The sequence below is a fragment of the Bradysia coprophila genome, unplaced genomic scaffold, assembly GCF_014529535.1.
Source record: "Bradysia coprophila strain Holo2 unplaced genomic scaffold, BU_Bcop_v1 contig_297, whole genome shotgun sequence".
NCBI lineage: Eukaryota > Metazoa > Arthropoda > Insecta > Diptera > Sciaridae > Bradysia > Bradysia coprophila.
In genome coordinates, this window is record NW_023503555.1 from 708,563 (window position 1) to 727,554 (window position 18,992).

The 18,992-nt window shown below is 34.9% G+C and overlaps 1 protein-coding gene across 1 annotated transcript in view; it reads left to right on the plus strand.

Moving 5' to 3' along the window:
- The first annotated feature begins 1,741 nt into the window (after positions 1–1,741).
- Positions 1,742–18,992, plus strand: part of LOC119078680 — a 34,692-nt gene continuing 17,441 nt past the window's right edge. Inside the window, exon 1 of the mRNA XM_037186338.1 lies at positions 1,742–1,970. The gene's annotated coding sequence lies outside the window, so the exon portion shown is untranslated. The remainder of the gene's footprint in view (positions 1,971–18,992) is intronic.

The window sequence follows — 18,992 nt, forward strand, 5'->3', positions numbered from 1 at the left end:
TCCTTAAAGACACTTGTTGCTCGTTATGGTTGCAATTTGCATTTTCCAGTTATGGCATCAGCTCATTTGCAAAGTTTTTGAAATAAGACACTTCGTCTTGTCGATATAAATTACTTACCACTACAATAAACTTCCATGTCAAGCGACGTGAATTTCAAAGATATGGAACTTGAATTGAGTGTTGTGGTTCTGTAAAAATTAAACTCACGAGTGTGCCGATTGGCACTTTATGTGTAATCTGGCTACACAAATAGCACGATACGTCAAAAATATATGGAAAAGTGAGATGACAACTCGTGATCTTTGTTTTTTTTTTAAAGCAAAATTGATACCATCTTCTTCATAGTATCGGAAGTACCAACACCAAGGACTATTTTCTTGGGTTTTTCCAAATTTTCCTTAATTTTCCAAACAAAAAATTTTGTTGGAAAAACTTGGGAAAATTCGAAGAAAATTTAGGAAAAAATTTGTAAATGTTTTCCTAAAAATAGTTCCTGGTCGACACTGAAAGCTAAAGTTAAACTGAAGTCTCAGACGTTAGAGCAGTAAGGCGATATCTACCACGAAATACGTGAATGTCGTGAACAGCTTCTTGAGCATTTTTGGTTGAGTCGAATACAAAGCAAAAATTAATACACCAGTTGCATGATAAAGGTGGAAAATGGTAATAGTAACGAAATGAAACCATTTATAATAATGGTGGATTAAGACTAAGATACTATTATAATAGAATTAGAAGCATGAGCAACAGGTAAAAAATGACTTTGTTAGCTAATCTGTTACTTCTGTTGTTTTCCGTAATTTTTAAGCAATCTTGTACTTCATTTATTTATTCTTCCTTATATTACTATAAGTATAATACCCAAATCGGTAATCATCGCTCACTTTTATCGTTCTGTTGTCGATAGCAGATGACTAGTTGTACTCCATACCCTTTAAGTCTGATAGTACTCTGTTCTTCATACATATGAATAATAATTGTGTTCATTAATGTCGCAAGCAATGACATTGAGCAGTACATTTCACACATGATATTAACTGGAGGGCAATAGATAAGTGAATGTGATTTATTGTTCCTGCTCAAGGTCTACGGAGAAAAATAATTAACGTCACCGAATCCAAAAACACAAAAAAAAAATTATAAGGAAAGGTTGTACGTCATCCGATGTGTAATAGATACGGGAATGTATAACAGAGAAAAGTCGCAGATATTAACCCACAAAAAAAAAGATGTGGAAAAATTAATGAGAAATAAAAACCGAAACACCGAAAGGTATAACAAATATTTTCGTAACGTTAAAAGTCAATTCCGTTGGAGTATGGATGTTATATGGGAGATACATATCGTAAAAAATTGCCATATGGTTTTCTCTCGCACCTCACAATATTTTTCCATAATTTTTTACAATTTTTATGAACAAACAAATGAATTAAAAAATTGATTGATAAACATTAAAATGCAATTTCTTTTTAACAGAATAATTTTAACACTGAACATTCTGTTGAACATTTGTGTTAAATCGACTTACACTCCTCTGCATGCTCATATAATATCAGCATTTTCATGCTCAACATCGAATCCGTAAAAGTTTATACCTCCACTTATATTATGTGTAGATATATGGAAGAAAAGCACACACACACACACACAGAGAAGAGGAAAAAGAAAGAAGAAGAAAAAAAACGGTTTTTCCAATGGGTATATATAAAATGGCACAACTTCAAACTCGGCTAAGTACTAACGAAACTCTCAGATTGTGTGGTTATTCAAATAATTTACTATACTGGTTATCTGAGCGAGCTTTCCATTCAACTGGTAACACTTGTTTCAACTGAAAGTTTAGTTTAATAAAATTTTGTTCGTTCTTTGTGACTGTTGGACTTCGATTTTCAATTTCAATAGTGATTCTAGTGACTATTACTTTTAAGGAAGTTAAAGTTTAAAAGGAATATTTTATCAATTATTTACGGTAAGTGTTTTCCGATGAAATTCACTTTGAACTTTTGAAATGAAAATTTCTAACTTAAATTTATCGAATGTGAAATATATGAGTTCCCATATATCTCGTATTATATCCTCAAGATGTATTTTATCAAAACACTGCATTTAAATAAAAAAAATATTTTTGTTTTCGTCTCGGCAAAATATGGTAAATCACGAACGGGCAATAAGACCATACGATACGTTGTAAAATGGAAAATGTTTTTGTTTTCCCAGTATGAATTAGTCAAATTTATTAAAAATTATTGAAGGCATTTCAGTGCTTGAAAGAAGAAAAAAAACGGTCGAGAAATGTTATACGTTTTTTCGCAAAGGTTATTTAGGGACAGACTTACCTTTATTGGTGCGACCTTTACGTTTTAATTAGCAAATAGAAGAAAATGGAAAAAAATTAGAGAAATTTTTAATTTTCTTTTTCATCGCTTTTAAGTACATTGTTGTTCAGTACAAAGATAAGTGTAGAGCCTCTGTACTCATAAATTCAGGAACTATTTTTGGGAAAACATTTTCCGATAGTTTCCCGAGCTTTTCGACATTTTTCCTAATTTTTCCAAAAGTATTGGGTGGAAAAATGAAGAAAAATCTAGGAAATTTCAAGAAAATACGGGAAAATCTTATCCTAAAAATACTCCCTGCATAAATTGGATGACGCTTTGTGCACCGATACAAGAATTTTTAAAAGTCGGGCGCATTTAAACATTTTTCGTGATGAAATTATTTGAAATTTAATTGAAGCTCCAAGTGGTATGCCCCAGTGAGATTACATTTAACTATTTTAAGACCCAACCTTAATTCAGATAAATTGGGAATTGCTGCACATTATTTTTGGTGACCTGTTAATTATGAAACAGAAATTCAGACGACATTTTTGCTTGTCCAATGCACCGTGCAGCATTTTCTTTCATCACCTACAGTTTGAAATGAGTTCACAGCACTCAACGTAAAGTAGAAGTACTAGGCCCGTTATTTTAATCTCGTTTTTATTAATCTCGGTATTCTTTATAACACGTAAACCGAGAAAAAATATTGGAACGCAGGGATAGGCATGTGCTATCTACAACGACGACAAGAATAAGCGTTATCGGGATAGTGTTCTCTTATACAGAGATATATTGACTAAACTATTGAAGTACAAGACTATGAGTTCCTTAAAACAAGTGAAAAAACTGATTTAATTTTGTATTGTTGCGATTCGGTCGCCGTTTCTAAAAGGTAAAATCATAGCACTGCTCCTAGCAAAAATATGGAAAATATTTGGATGCTGACGATGGTATCAAAATGAGCTTTGCATTTCCTTCGTGTACAGACAGGGTTCATGCAAAACACATAACACATGCAAGTGTGCCCGCAAGCATGTGTCAACTTTTTGAGGCTTTTTAACGACTGATATATGAGTGTCAGTGCTAGGAGTGCTATGGTAAAACTTAAAAATTTTGCTCTCTGAATGAAAGGATAGACCTAAATCCCGTTAAAACTGTTTACGTACTCGTTTAATGGATTTATTAGTAATTGAAGGAAAACCTATAATTTCATAATGAAACGTTTTATTGCTAAATGGTGTAAACTATGCTCAAGGTATCGAAACGTGATGCATTTCCAAACACGACTAAACTCGATTAATATCAAATAAGACAGAGTTTCCTATCGCCAACTTTTGCCTCAGACAAAATCTAGAAATTCAATAAATTTCATCTTTAAGATAGACCACATTTAAAATGCCATTCGAATTTTGTTCGACATTTTGCAGTGATGGTAGACCTATACCGGTCACGCATGAAGAAAACATAAAATTGTAATTCCCAACGGGTCAAACATTTGGTAAATGGTAATGCTTTAGAAATGTTAAACAATAAAATAGCTGAAGTGATTTACAAGTAAGTTTATCGACGTCAGGAAGATGATTTCGTTGCTATTACCATTTTTTCTATCGGAAATATTTCTTCTGATTTAAATTAGTAAAGATGAAAATTGGACCTAGATGTCTTCAATCTCTGAAAAATACACAACACATAAGGATGCAGTTTCAATTAAAAGATTAAAACATTAAAAGATGATCCACCAACTAAACGGTTCATTCGCTCCATTTTTAACATTCAATGTATTTCAAAATGACTCAGCGGTTTTTCACTGAAAATTTGGATTTCCTGTAGGAAAATTCGTCTTCCACCTTTAGTCTCATTATCATAAAAGATGAAAGAATAAAAAAAAATTGACAAAAATTGAATCTACAGGTTGGGGGTCATTCACAAATGACGCAACTCTATTTTACACGGAAATTTCGATGCCACTCCCCTCCTCGTCAAGCAAAAAGTACCAAAAGTTGTTAGAACCGTCACGTTTTCCTTAGAAGACCACTCGCCCCTAACGGTATGACGTCATTTGTGAACAGACCCTTAGACCATGGTCAATTTAAACGGCTAACGTTCGATTGGACGAAATTTTCCGGTTTTTAATATGAACAATTTTCCGCTCTACTCAGAAAATCGAATGATCCTGATCCAACAATTTAAACTCACATGCAACTTTACCATGCATTCCACGAACGTTGAGTAATGTGACGCATGTAAAACGAATCTAGATTTATTCCGATTGAAATTATAGGAACTTCTCTGCAAGAATTGTTTCTATAAATTGTTCCCTTGTCAAATGTTGCTCCCCGTTCCTGTCCTTTACCAGTTAATCTTCCCACTCACGTCACATAAATAAATTAATCCTTTTCTTGAATATAAAACCCACTTTGCTCGACGTATGAATAAAATTTTCCTTTCCGAAATTACCAACACTCCAGAACCGGAGCAAGCTCAAGAGAATATAAATATTCATTATTTTCATTTGATTTTGAACGATATGACTAACTTAATTATGTGAGACACATGCCTGACCTAGTGCCTGAACGGCGTATGTGTGTCCGTGTGTAATAGAAGCTTAGCTCGCTACATCATTGACATCTCTCTATGCAAAAGCGATTTTTTTTTTGGTTTTTTGATTTATTAGAGCTAATTCTAGGATACCTTTCCTTTGATCTAAATTCAACAAAATATGCATTGCGCTGTGAATACACAGACACCACATACATTGAATCTACTTCTCAATACCAATGTGGAATATAAATTGAAGATTTTTGTTATTTTATTATACCTTCAGCGTGTGTGTAGTCGGTTACATTATTTATTGGCTGACTCTTTTTAATTAAAACACTAGCACCGCATTTTCATTTTCTCAAACTACCGCAACGGTATTAGCAGCGAGCAGCGACTAATTGACTTGAATAAGCGAATAGTCTTCGAAGGTGTTATTTGTGCTTAATTGAGGGTGTGAGTCACTCACAGTGCATGTGAGGTGTTGGTAATTTATCATAATGCTGAATTTCGTCTGCTACACAATACCGCAGACGCTCTGCATCGTCAACTCAACGCCTAATAGAAAATAGTCAAAAAGTGGATATTTTCTAGTGAAATTATTGATTAGCACAAGGTCTTTAGCAGTGACTGTTTTAACATATTGACTTGAGTGTAACCTAGTCTAAAGCTGTGGCTTAGACAGCTTTAAAAAAATGAAAACTGGTATATGAGATATAAATCCAGGCCTGGGCGTCGGGTGACTCTCTTAAAGAGTGTATAAACTTTTAGTAAAGGGATAGGTTTCAAAAAAGGATTTTTTAAATTAAAAATGAGCGAATACGAATCGGGATTTAGACACCCTATTTCATCTGCTAACGACAGCGATAACTATAAAAGTAATGAGAACTGTCTATTACAGTCTTATATTAGCAGAAAGCGTTCAAAAACAAATGAAGTAAAAGACGTTGCATCGATCTGTTGAAAATTCTATGACTAAAGGAAGTAGTAGATTCGACAATTATATTGGTGATTGGCAATGTCTGTAAAAGGTTAATTATTATCTATTTACTCAGTCATGTCAATCGAATTCATTTACAACGGAATGGTGGGATTGGGATATGTAAAAAAACCTGAAATCAAACCCATCCTGTGTATTGATTCAAATTTACGTGAAATGTAGAACTTCTTGTGTTGAAAAGTTCGTCGTTTGATTTCTATGGTTAAAGAGGTTACACAGCTGACTTTTGTCGCAATATATGCGCCCCATTCCAATCCTCAACCGTGAAGTGTCTAAAAGCTGAATCCGCAGTATTAATTCAGTTAAAACAAATTCGACAACATTAATTTATTGTTTAATTATATTGAACAGCCCGGGCACACAACGAACGACTTTTAATTCGAATTCGGTTCGACGATGGAATAATGTGTTCAGCATCAGCATGTCATTTCGCAAATCTTTTGTTAAGCCAAAATATTGCCGGTTTGATCCCGTATCGTGCTGTATGCCATTTGCGAAAAGTATCCATATTAATTCATAAAGCCAGCACGTACCACATTAATTATCATCATAAATTACACTCACTCGGTGCTTCAGTTTACCTCCAAGTCTTATATTTACCTTCATTCATTTTCCAACGAAATTCTATGCGTGATTGACAATATATTTTTATGCTCATAAAAACATCCAATGTGTCTCCGTATATACGAGAAATATACGAACCGTGTTGAATGGGATGTTAGTCACCGATGGCTTCTTACTGTTCTTGAAATCTAAAGTTTTATCGGCAACGATGGCATAAAATCTATCTCAATGTGGTCTTATATTTCATAGAAAACAAATGAAGTAAAAGATTTTGGATCAAGCAAAAATTGCACTAAGAACTTGTGGCTTTACGACTTCTTGTCTACGCTTTTATTGTCTTACGGGATGCCTTAGCCATACAAACGCATTTGCAAAGACTAAGGTCTTGAATCAGTGTAGTGACGTTGTTAAAAAAGGGTTTCTTTCGATGCAAATGTGATGTGGTTTATCTGCTTACCCCACACCATCTATTCGATTTACTGGCATCAAGTAGTTCATCATTCCAAATGGAATTTTTCAAAGATATCTTTCGAACGATATTATATTTGTGCTAACCTGTTACAGACGACAGGCATATGACTGGTATTATTATCGGATCTATTACTTCAATCGATCAAAATATTTTCAATCTATATAACAGTACACTGTACACGTACTCATGTAAATCGCTTACTATTGATTGACTACTTATTCTATATCACTAAAAAATTACTCCGGGGTGTCTTATTATTTCATAAAAATTCATAACAATTTTAAATCTGCTACTTCTTTTGTTTCAACTTAAAACTTTCGACAAAATTGTTTGAATCCTTTTTTTGTGCGTTGTACTTTATTCGGACGTTCGACTGAATAATAACAGAACAATGCTCATACCAAGGCTTTATTATCAAGTAGTTTACAAGTTTGATTATAATTAATAATTTTTGTCGCTCGTCTACAAATTTCATTATTTTCGCTTAAATTGTTAAAGTCGAAATATTTGCAAATATTTGAGTTAAAAATTATTTTTGGCTGATACGATGAGCGTACAACTACTTCAAGTTCAAAGAGAGAACGTGAAGAGACAACCTTTTTCACTGGATGGATACTGTTTTAAGGTACAAAAATCGAATCGAAAGTTATCCCTGGCAGAAAAACGGTGGAAAAGAAGAGTTTGATAAGACACAACGAAAGTGGAAGAAAGTGCTTTTAGCTAGAGACTATTATCAAGGAACCGAAGATAGAGAATATTACATGGTGTTGCAGGCGTACGACAACGATAAGGACCTGTATCTGAAACAAATCGACAACAAAATCCATTTTTTTCAACTAAAATCCCGTTTGAATTTCCCGGAATAAAAATTTCTTCTATTTTGATTAACGCATTTCCAAATAATGGGCACTTGCAAAGCACCTAGCAGGGTAATAAAGATTTTTACACGACAAATAGAGTAGTATTTTGTGTCTTCATTAAGTTTACAAACTGCAAAATCAATCCTTAATCTACATTACACAATTATCTTAATTCAATGGTTCCTACAGTGTCTTAGAAGTAGTAGATTACATTGAATGCTGCTAATTCATTTCATGAGTTTTTCGATAAAAGCCATAAAAGCAAACCTACAAGGCTACAAGCACAGCCCTGCTTCTAGCATGAACATACAAAATATTCGGAGGCTGTTGAAATCACAGTAGGCACTGCGTTTCTGTTGTACAGATTAGATTACTTGCTTTGGTTGTATGAGTTAAAACATACAATAAAAACAATCCTTAGCTGTAGCTCCAAAGCTCCAAAGCCTCCAAATTTGATACTTGTCAATTCAGTGTTCATGCTAGTAGCAATGCTGTCCTACAAGTGTAGTACTAAATGTGTTAGCTGTAATCTTATTAATGAATTATGTGGCAGCATCTATTGTATTCTGATTTATTCCTTGCCCCATGCGGAATAGCACAAAGGAATTCACGTAAAATGAACCGAAAATATTATTCATGGATCATTTTCGCAGACGGCGAACTGCTGCGTAATGGTAAACTTTCTAATGGGGTACTAAGATTTTATCTTAACTTTATTTACAACCACGAATTTTGGAAATTTTTACTGGCGTCTGATGACCGCAAATAGGCTATTAACATTTCACAGACGTCAAGCATATCAGCAATTTTACTATTGAATCTATTACTTCATTATTTGATTTATACATTATTAAGTGATTGATTTAAATACTTTTGCTTTGGTTTTCGAACAGAGTTTTTGTCACAGCTTGTCGTTTATTCACGCAGAATTTGAATTTTTGAGTGGCTGTTCAAGTAATCAGAAATATAAATTTCAGCATGAAAGAAGCTCCTTGTGTCACATTTTGTAAACGTATGAGATCTATGTCTATCAATTTGTATTAGATGTTAAGCTCTCTATTGCATACAAAATGTAACTCATACGGGCAATTTACGGCTGATTTAAAAAGAATTGTCATCCTGCTTTTGGTCGTTATCGATAACAGACGATAGCCCTCTGTAACAGGTTAAACGGAACTGAATTGTTCATTCTGTAATAAAAAAAAATAAAAAAAAGTTTACGAAAGACACAATTCCCTCATGTCTGTCACCCTACAATTTGGTACCCTCCCTGTCGATTTATTAATGTTATGAAGAGTCGGATAATCGGTCAAAGTGGATATTGTATACTCTGCTCTTACTCATCAAAACAATTTCTCGGAGACGGAATTATTCCATTTTCTTTCACCCGCATGAATGGGATATCGAACAAAATACGTTTTGGCTTTTGCCCTCTTACAACCATCAACACCACATGACACTATCCCGTAAGTAATACAATAAAATCAATCCCAATTTCGAACAATATTTACAATACATTTCCATTCTATCTGACAACAATAATATTAACCAGCAAAGGACATTTTTATTTTGTTGCCTCTCCACAAACTTGTTTTGGTTTTATTTTTCATCGTTTTCACCGTTCATGCTTGAGTGAATTTTACTCGCACTTGTACTAGACGTGTCACCATTCATAATATTGAGGTGAGAATTTTTTTTTCTTGTTCTCCCCGCAGTGTTTGGGCGGTTTGGGCTTTGAAGTTTTTGCTGTGACAGCAGTCAGTACGCATTGAAGGAGTTTAAATTTGATAAAAATTGACACTGGTGGTGATGATAATTCTGGAATCATACCCGATTTCTTGGGTTAAATTAAGCCTTTGAGTGCCGAGCTTTTTTCAAATAATAATAAAAATATGAAAAAACTCTGATCAATTCAGGTCTCCGTTATATAATGGACCAAGTGTTCATAATATTGCCACAGGCAATTATAGTCAATAAATTTGCTTCGTTTCTCCAATGTTCCATCAAAAAATATTGCCGATGGGAGCACTTTTGAAGGAAAGAGAAAACAATCGGGAAAGGATTTCAATTTTATCGCATTAGAATTGTGTCAACGTCAATATAATTCAACGAGAGCATTATTAACACCCCCCACACAGACGAATATAATGTGTTTTAAAATGCTTGTTGCAGAGAAGCATATTGTACAAAAAGTGTTATGGTTCATGATGGATGTAATGGCAAAACTTTAATTTAAAATAGTACGTTGGTTGTTTCGATAATTCGTATGCATTGATTGATTTTATGAATTTCGGTCACGAATTTTACCTTTTTTCCAGCACTTTAATGGGGCAAAAAAATGTTTTGTGTTCGAACAACTGAAATTGAAAATGAACTCCATTTTCTATGACGGGATATTACAATCAGACCGTATGCTAATTTGATGTTTAATGCATAGAAAATTAGTTTTTATCAATACGTGCATAGCATCTAAAGGATCTTAAGGCATATTTGCAGTCACTCCGTTTTCAAAATATCAATTACCATTGTTACCATTGTAAAAGGTGAGTAAACCTCGGGAAGACCGTGCTCAATCGGTAGAGCGATGGACTCACGCCCTATATGTCACGGGTTCGACTCCCGTGTCAGACATAGTTCATACGGTTTTTCCTAATCGGAAATGAATAGTCTCTGCTGTTAGTTTAACTGACTTAGTTACCGCTAATCAGCTCTATTTACCTTAATCTCTAAGAAAAACAACAAAAAATGCTGAACACATTTCTCATGTGTCACATGCATAAGTCACAATAGTGATTCTAAAAATGTCAACTACTAGCGACACCTAATAGATAAATCATACGATTCACAATTGTAAAATCTCTCAAAACAATGGGTCCATTGGCGGCTTAGGTGCTTGTAAAGCATCAGCTTTCCTGCCCATCTTATCTTATCTTAAACGGAGGGTAGGACATTTCTTGCTTTATATGCCGAATTGTACGTGCAATCAGCATTTTTTATTTAGCGCTTTTTTTGACGTGCTCTAAGGACTGTTTTGACACGCCACTATCGCAATGTAATAGTTATTTGCGAAACACAACGCCTTTCACAACATAGGCTACCAAAGTTTCAGCTGAAATGACTATTTTCTCGCTTGCGTTGTGAAATAGTTATTTGTTCAACAAGGAAAGAAAAGTTAGGAATTGCATTTCTAGGGTGATCAGAGCGTAGCGGTTGCCATAATTCACCCCGAAAAATGCAATTTCCTACATTTTCCCGAGTTAAACACAACTTTTTTCACAACAAAGTCTTCTGAAGTTTCAGTGTGGGGAAGAAAGTGACTACCTGGAGTGGTCTAAGTATTGTTCACACCCAAGAGATGTCATTCTCCGTATGTTTTGCCCTCTTGGTTGTGCATTTTTTTATTAGATACAACTCCTGCTGAGCACAACCATCCATTTTCTGTCTAATTTAATCAAATTAGTCTAAAATATAGCTCTGAGAATCATAACGGATGACTAAACATACTATTTGCATTTGCCTGTTAAATGTTCCGAAAACAATCAACCAACACATTACGGTCTATCACTCCCACATTCAAGCCATGATAATATCTACTGTTAATTGAAAATTATGTGTTCGTTCGACGCATCTTTGAGCAACTAACATCAGTTCTTAAAATGTTAGCGTATCATGCTCTACTTGTCATTTAAACGACAAAAATTTATGCAAATCATGGTAGTCACGTGGGCGTATAAATGTAATGCGATAATCGTCAATATCAAACCCATGACTGACTCCTTTCATCAACAAAGATGGAAATTTTCAATTTTGAATAAACATTTATTTTTCACTGTCTTTACACTGTTGCTCATTCAACGCTGCTACAATAATGTTGTTTCACCGTTCTTTTGCCTGCAGTGGATATGGATTGACGAACACACAAAAACGTATATTAGTTTTACTGTGGGTAAAATCCCTTTTATCACTGTTCTAATACCCTTATTCATAGTTTTGATTAGATTTAAATTGAATACGAGATAATTTTCAAAACAGAACAAACAATGTAACAAAATTTTAGTTTGACGATAGTCCGTGACTGTAAAGGGTAGTGGAATTGGTGTTGGTTTCGGTTCGGCGTAAATTTGCATAATTTCTTTAGATCAGGGTCACACCTAATAACACACGTAGTGTTATTGGGTTTTTCTTTTGTCACATTTCGTTACTACAACGGCAGAGATTCGTGGAACATGTTCAAACTCATTCAATTTGGTGTAACTGCACCATGGTTAGATACTTGCCTTTTTATAAGATAATACTCCCAGAAGACAAACCGATTGAAACGATTTTCGACAATTTTATTCCATTAAAACATACTTGCTGTTCTTACGAAATTTAAGGTCATATTGAATGGCAAATTTTCCCAGTAATTGAACATGTGTTAGACTTATTAAGGTAATGCATTTCTATCGCGTTTTACCTTCTAAAGTCGCGTAATTTTTAACAATTTCTGTATTTTACAAGTAGCCTCTTCTATACAGGGCATTGTCTTCTACGGTACACCACTACTTTACTGCAGTTTAAAATTTATAATTTCTTATGAACCATGGGAAGCCTGGACTGGTCCTATGGGTGTGTGTGAATGAAGGGCAATGAAAGGCTTCTTACAAATTTTGCAATGTCCGAATGGCATTTTCGCGCCCTAGTTCATGGAGACAGTGATACTGAAACAGTGATGTAAGAACACTTTACCATTTTGCACACGACTAAGTCTAGCGAATCGTAATTCAAATGAAAATTTAACATAGCTTTAAGAAACAAGGCATCAGAACAGTCGGAGCGTTTGCTGCGACTTAGCCCCGTACGATCCGTAATCCTATTTCGTCCGTAACCATAATACGTCCGTAGCCGTAATACGCCCGGAACCCTAATACGTCTACAACCCTCTAATGCGTCTGTTACCAAAATGCAAGTCAAGTTGGGCATGGTCAAATTTACTGAAAGTGTTCATTTTTAAAATTGCGCATGGCGCAATTACGAAAGCCCGTACGAAGTACCTCTCAAATAAAACCAACAATTTACGACATTATTTTATAAACCCAAATTTTTTTGCCAACTATCCATTGGGTATTCAATTACCTCTCAAATAAAACAAAAACTAGCAAAATCGGTTGAGATTTACTCGATTTATGTGCAAAAAGCACTTAGGGCCGAGTAGCGGCCTTAGTCCAAGGGCGCAAATTTGAAACTTTTTTTGCCATCATTCTATTCGGCATTCAATTATCTCTCAAATGAAACAAAAACTAGCAAAATCGGATGAGATTTACTCGATTTATGTGCAAAAAACACTTAGGGCCGAGTAGCGGCCTTAGTCCAAGGGCCCAAATTTGAAAAAAATTTCGCCACGTTCTTTTCGGTATTCAATTACCTTCCATAAAAAACTAAATCTAGCAAAATCGGATGAGATTTACTCGATTTATGTGCAAAAAACACTTAGGGCCGAGTAGCGGCCTTAGTCCAAGGGCCCAAATTTTAAACTTTTTTCGCCACGTTCTTTTCGGTATTCAATTACCTTCCATAAAAAACTAAATCTAGCAAAATCGGATGAGATTTACTCGATTTATGTGCAAAAAACACTTAGGGCCGAGTAGCGGCCTTAGTCCAAGGGCCCAAATTTGAAACTTTTTTTGCCATCATTCTATTCGGCATTCAACTATCTCTCAAATGAAACAAAATCTAGCAAAATCGGATGAGATTTACTCGATTTATGTGCAAAAAACACTTAGGGCCGAGTAGCGGCCTTAGTCCAAGGGCCCAAATTTGAAACATTTTTTGCCATCATTCTATTCGGTATTCAATTATCTCTCAAATAAAACAAAATCTAGCAAAATCGGATGAGATTTACTCGATTTATGTGCAAAAAACACTTAGGGCCGAGTAGCGGCCTTAGTCCAAGGGCCCAAATTTGAAACTTTTCGCCACGTTCTTTTCGGTATTCAATTACCTTCCATAAAAAACTAAATCTGGCAAAATCGGATGAGATTTACTCGATTTATGTGGAAAAAACACTTAGGGCCGAGTAACGACCTTTGAGCCCTCCCAACAAGCTCGCGTTGCATCCTACACAAAAACAATGTTCAGCAACTTTGTTCTACTCGTCAATACCTTTCATTTGATATATCAGCTATTAAGCAGCTATTAAGCTATTAAGCTATTAAGCAGCTATTAAGTGCGTATTTCGGTAGATATTTTGAATTTTGAAAAAAGGTTGTGATTTGCTCAAGCTAGAGGGGTCACGGACGGACGGACGGACGGACGGACGGACGGACGGACGGACGGACATTTTTTTTTATTGCGGATTCGTCATCTATGAACATAACCAAAAGCTTTGCCCTTACTGTCTCCTTCCAATTCGACGTGTTACAAACGGCATATTAATCTTATAAGCCCCCAGTACTTCGTACGGGGCTAAAAAGCTGAAAATTACTTAAAAAACATACGAGCAAGTTTGCCAGTGCCAATATCGCAAAGGAATTTACGTCCAATAAATCGAATATCTTCATGTAATGAGACATTTTCGGAGGGAAAACTGCTATGAAGTGGTCAACTTTCTCACCCCCAGAAAGCGACTCATTATTTCATTGACATGAGCGCTCATCTCACTTTATTTTCGATACAATGTTTCATATTTACTCAATTTGAAACGTACTTAAAAATGATCTATTGTTTTTGAACTTTGTATTTTGCATTATGCGATTGCTCGAGCTGCAACCCTCACACTTGGGAAAATAAATTGTGTAGAAAAAGGACTCCGCGAATTTTTAACAATCCACTCAACTGTTTGCGTTTTTCCAACAACTTTTTGAATATCCCCCATGAATTCACGCCGTAAGTGTGCCTAAAATTTGTATTTCAAATGAGCGAGTCGATGAAAAAGTTAACCGAAAAATACATTTCAACGCTACCTTGGAACTCGTTCAGGAACTAAAAATTCGTTACGCAAAGTGAAGATTTTGACATATTTTATATGAAAGAAGTGTCAAAATTCTCACCAGTGAAACTTAACGAAGAGTTTCTGAACGAGCTCTTGCATGAAAATGACACTGCGTTAGAAAGACGTGCGTGAGAAAGATTTTGAATTTCGACCGCACTTATGGCGTGAATTGTATGTTGTATTGGATGCTGCGAAAGTAATTCATTGCATGAGACATTGTGACAACAATTTTGTGATAAAACCAACTCCCAATACAAGTGTGTTCTTGAGCAACAAGCTTCTGTAACTGTCTTTTCGACAAGTACGGTGTTGTTGATTTCACGGGGAGGACATTCGATATTTGTGTCTTGTTAATCAGGGTGAAGCCATGGGAATTGAGTGAGCAGTCAAGCGGTCATCATACAAACGATTTATTGCAAAAATGGGCTTGATGAAAGCTACAAAATTCTGAATTCCACGAAATTAGGATATGTACGCAGTACGTAGCTATACGATTGAAACTTACATATTGTGTTTGACGACACTTCGACAACTACGTGACACATAATCTACGTTACAGACCGATATCTCCAGTCATGATTCGATATGAAAAATCTATCAGACACGGACGACTTGTCCACGTCTTGGACGGTTTGTTCGACCAATTGTTCGTCGTGTCCTCTCCGTTCAGTAGAAAATTCCGAATGAATCGCTGACGGGTCGTATGTTCGGCGTGACGTTGTCTAAGATTCGATGTGTCAGTTATGAGCGAGCCGGTGTCATATGTACATTGTTGCTGGCAGTAACAGGTGTTTTTATATCCAAACCGAAGGCAGAAGTTGCACAAAAATACACGAGGGTTTGCGAGTATTAAAAAAAAATCCGAAATAATGAATTGCGTAACAACATCCAATGTATTCTTGTTTAATTGCCTATCACATGCAAAAGTTCACGGAAAGTATTTCCATGCAATCGCAGGAGACAGATTGGTACGTAATGATCAACTTTCGCATGTGGCAGGCAGTAAAACATTTTACTACGTGTCCTATGCGAAATTTGGCCGTTATATACCAGTTTGTCGCAGCGTACAATACAACATACTGTTAAACAATATGTATCGTGATATTGTCATCGTTCGTCAGAGGGTTAAACATCTAGGAACTCGAACAGTTGACCTTATAGGCAGAAGTTACCAAACGAACATTTGAATAAAAGGTTAAAGTGGAAAATATGTTTCTTCAAAATTCCCTCTGGCAATGAAAAGTAATGAACTGAAGAACATTTGTGATTCTTAAAGAATTTTCGTCGAATTGTTAAATTACCTTGTCTTGATTAAAAAAAATCATATTTTCCTATTCATGACATTTAAATGGAAACATAGCATCGCTTTTCCCCGAACACATTTAATGTATGGTCTTGTTGTGTGTAAACAACCATGCATTCAATTATAACAATTCGTTGATTTTATATCTATCTCGTTTCTGGTTTGGACATTTACCTTTTGCAACTTATATATTTCCGAAACTAATATTAATTTAACTTTGTGTTTGCTAAACACTTTGTAATATTGCTGTGTGTGCAGGGGTAGAGAGTGTTGATTGCCCAACGTAATAACAAAAATAAATATCAATTTTCCAGTTAATATACGATCTCCTATTGACCGAGACCCGGTAATTGTTTCGATGGGATATATCAAATAGAACATTTTTGTGGTACTCAGTACATATTGAAGCAAACCAATCTTTTTGAATCAGCAATTGAGCTAATTGATTAAATTAGTAACAAATGAATGAACATTTTTTGTTCGGTTCATAATGGCCATAGATTCCGGCTCCGTAATTTCGGTTATCAATTTTAAAATGTTTGCGGATTGTTTGCGGTATGCAATTAATTTAGACTCGGGGTTTGAAGAACGAAGGAAACAATTTGTTATGTGACACATTTCAGTGAGTTTATTGAGCGTTTCGAAGAATGTGGAGTTTTTTTTCAATGAGCTCACTGGTGCTGATTATTCTGAAAATCCATGAATATATGGTCGTCCATAATCACAACAAATGTTTGACGAGACTGATTTCATTATAGTCATTTCACAGTTTTCGGAATTCCGCCAATAATATATGGATTGTTCTTGTATTCCTCGATAGAGAAGCCACTAGAAACTTTGCTGCCACAATGAATTCATAGGTGTCTTGCACCACTTGCACTTCAAAATCTCAATTCTGCCACATTCATTTTTGCACTTTTATTATCATGTGTTATAGAAAGCCACAGGAAAATTCTCAAACTGGCTACCCTGTCACTGACTGCACGAATATTAACAGTTTTTCTATTCAAACTATTACTTCATTTGATCGAAGATTTTCAAAGATTGATTTCAGAAATCTTTTACTTCATTTGTTTTGAACATGCTTTTTGCTATATAAAACATCCCATTAGTCAGCGCTTGTCGCTTATTCTTGCTGTCGTTGTCGATAACAGATCACAGCCGTCTGTAACGGGCTAGTGAAATCTAAATGTAGTTTGAACAAGTGAAGTAGAAGATTTTGTATCAATCCGTTAAAATTACTTAGATCAAAAGGAGTATCAGATTTAAAGATTGTGTCGATGGGAAAACACTGGATTGCTATTATATTGGTTGATGAAATGCTGTGCATAACTTTGGAATAAAACTAAAAAACGATCGTTAAGAGTATGGGAATGTATTGTTAAAATGTTAAAAAACGAAGAAGTGAAGAGTTGCAATCAGATACTATTTTTGGGAAAACATTTTTCCTTTTTCCCAATTTTTCCAAAAAGATTTTTCGGAAAAATAGTGAAAACCTTTGATGAAAAGTGGGAAAATTTAGGAACAATTCGGAAAACATTTTCCAAAAAACAGTCTCTGGTTGTAATCCTACTTCTACCATCCGACACTTCAAGCAACAAACAGTTTGACATGTTGCTTGACATGGAACTCAATCCTTTCTCATTTTCTAGCTGTACATCGTGTCTGTTTCGGTGTGTCCATCGTTTATTTAAAAACTTTTTCATAGAAATTCTGATATCATCAAGCTGTCTGTTGAAACAAAACTGGCAAAATATTTTCAAATGAAGTGAAAAACGAAGAATTTAAGGTTTGTAATAATTCCAGTAACACATTTCACGAGCAACAACATTCCGCATAAAATAGTCGATTCCAGATGCCACTTTTATATCTAACATGACGTGTAAATTTCTCTATAATCTCATAATAAAGCTGAAAAGTAAAAAAAAGAGACACACTGCAAATAAGTCAACTTCGGTGGAATGGTTTCCGTTTATCCCAACAGAAAAAAACACCGGCAACGGTATATTATAACATTGCGTGACGATGAGATGACGAAAGTATCAAATTTAAATTCATTCCTTCATTTGCGGTTAGGTGGATAAGTATATAGGTATTCGTTTCTTTTTTACGATATCATCCCTTGTTTATATTATCCGGTGTGTATTTGGAGTGAAATATTGGTGATATATGCGAGGAAAGTTATGGCTCTCGTATATGTGTACACCGTGTTGTGTATATTCCGGTTGGAAATCGAATTTTTCAATTCATTATTCAAAATATTTCTTTTTCTCGAAAATTGAGTTTTCTTTCCTCCATTTATGTGCTTTTGTAACGCTGGAACAATAAATTTTGCCATTATCTGGAAGCAGGCAAATTTCATTAGCAATTGAATAAAAAGTTAAATTGCAGCTGAAAACATTATCTTCAATATTTTACAATAAATTTCGCATTTTATTTAGCCATTAGACAAATATTGTGAAATTAGGAAGATCGAAACAAACACACGATAACTGCCATTTCACTGTTAACAACAGTTACGACATAAGAGGAAAGATATGCATGAACCGAAAATCTTTTATTTGGGAAATGCCTTTTTGTGACGGTTAGTGCATAACTTACCTTAAAACAAACGATGAGCTCTGTTTATTGCTATTTTTAATACAAAAATTCTTTAACATGAAGTAAAAGATTTTTGCATGATTTTGTTTTCCCTAGGGTCGAAAGTGGCTTATTTCACACCTATGGAAGACAAGAAATTTGGTTTAGGTTTCAAAAGCATGTAAAATCCATGACATAACTAGGGATAAAACTTGAAAAGTCTCCTTTAAGTGTGTTTATTGACCTCGGCTTCGCCTCGGATCAACAAAATTCACACGATTTTTCATCTTTTTATCCTTTTATCATTTATCAACTATAGCAACATTAAGAACGATTAGAAACGATTTGCATCCGTATTTTGTAAAAAATTTCGAGTGCGAGTT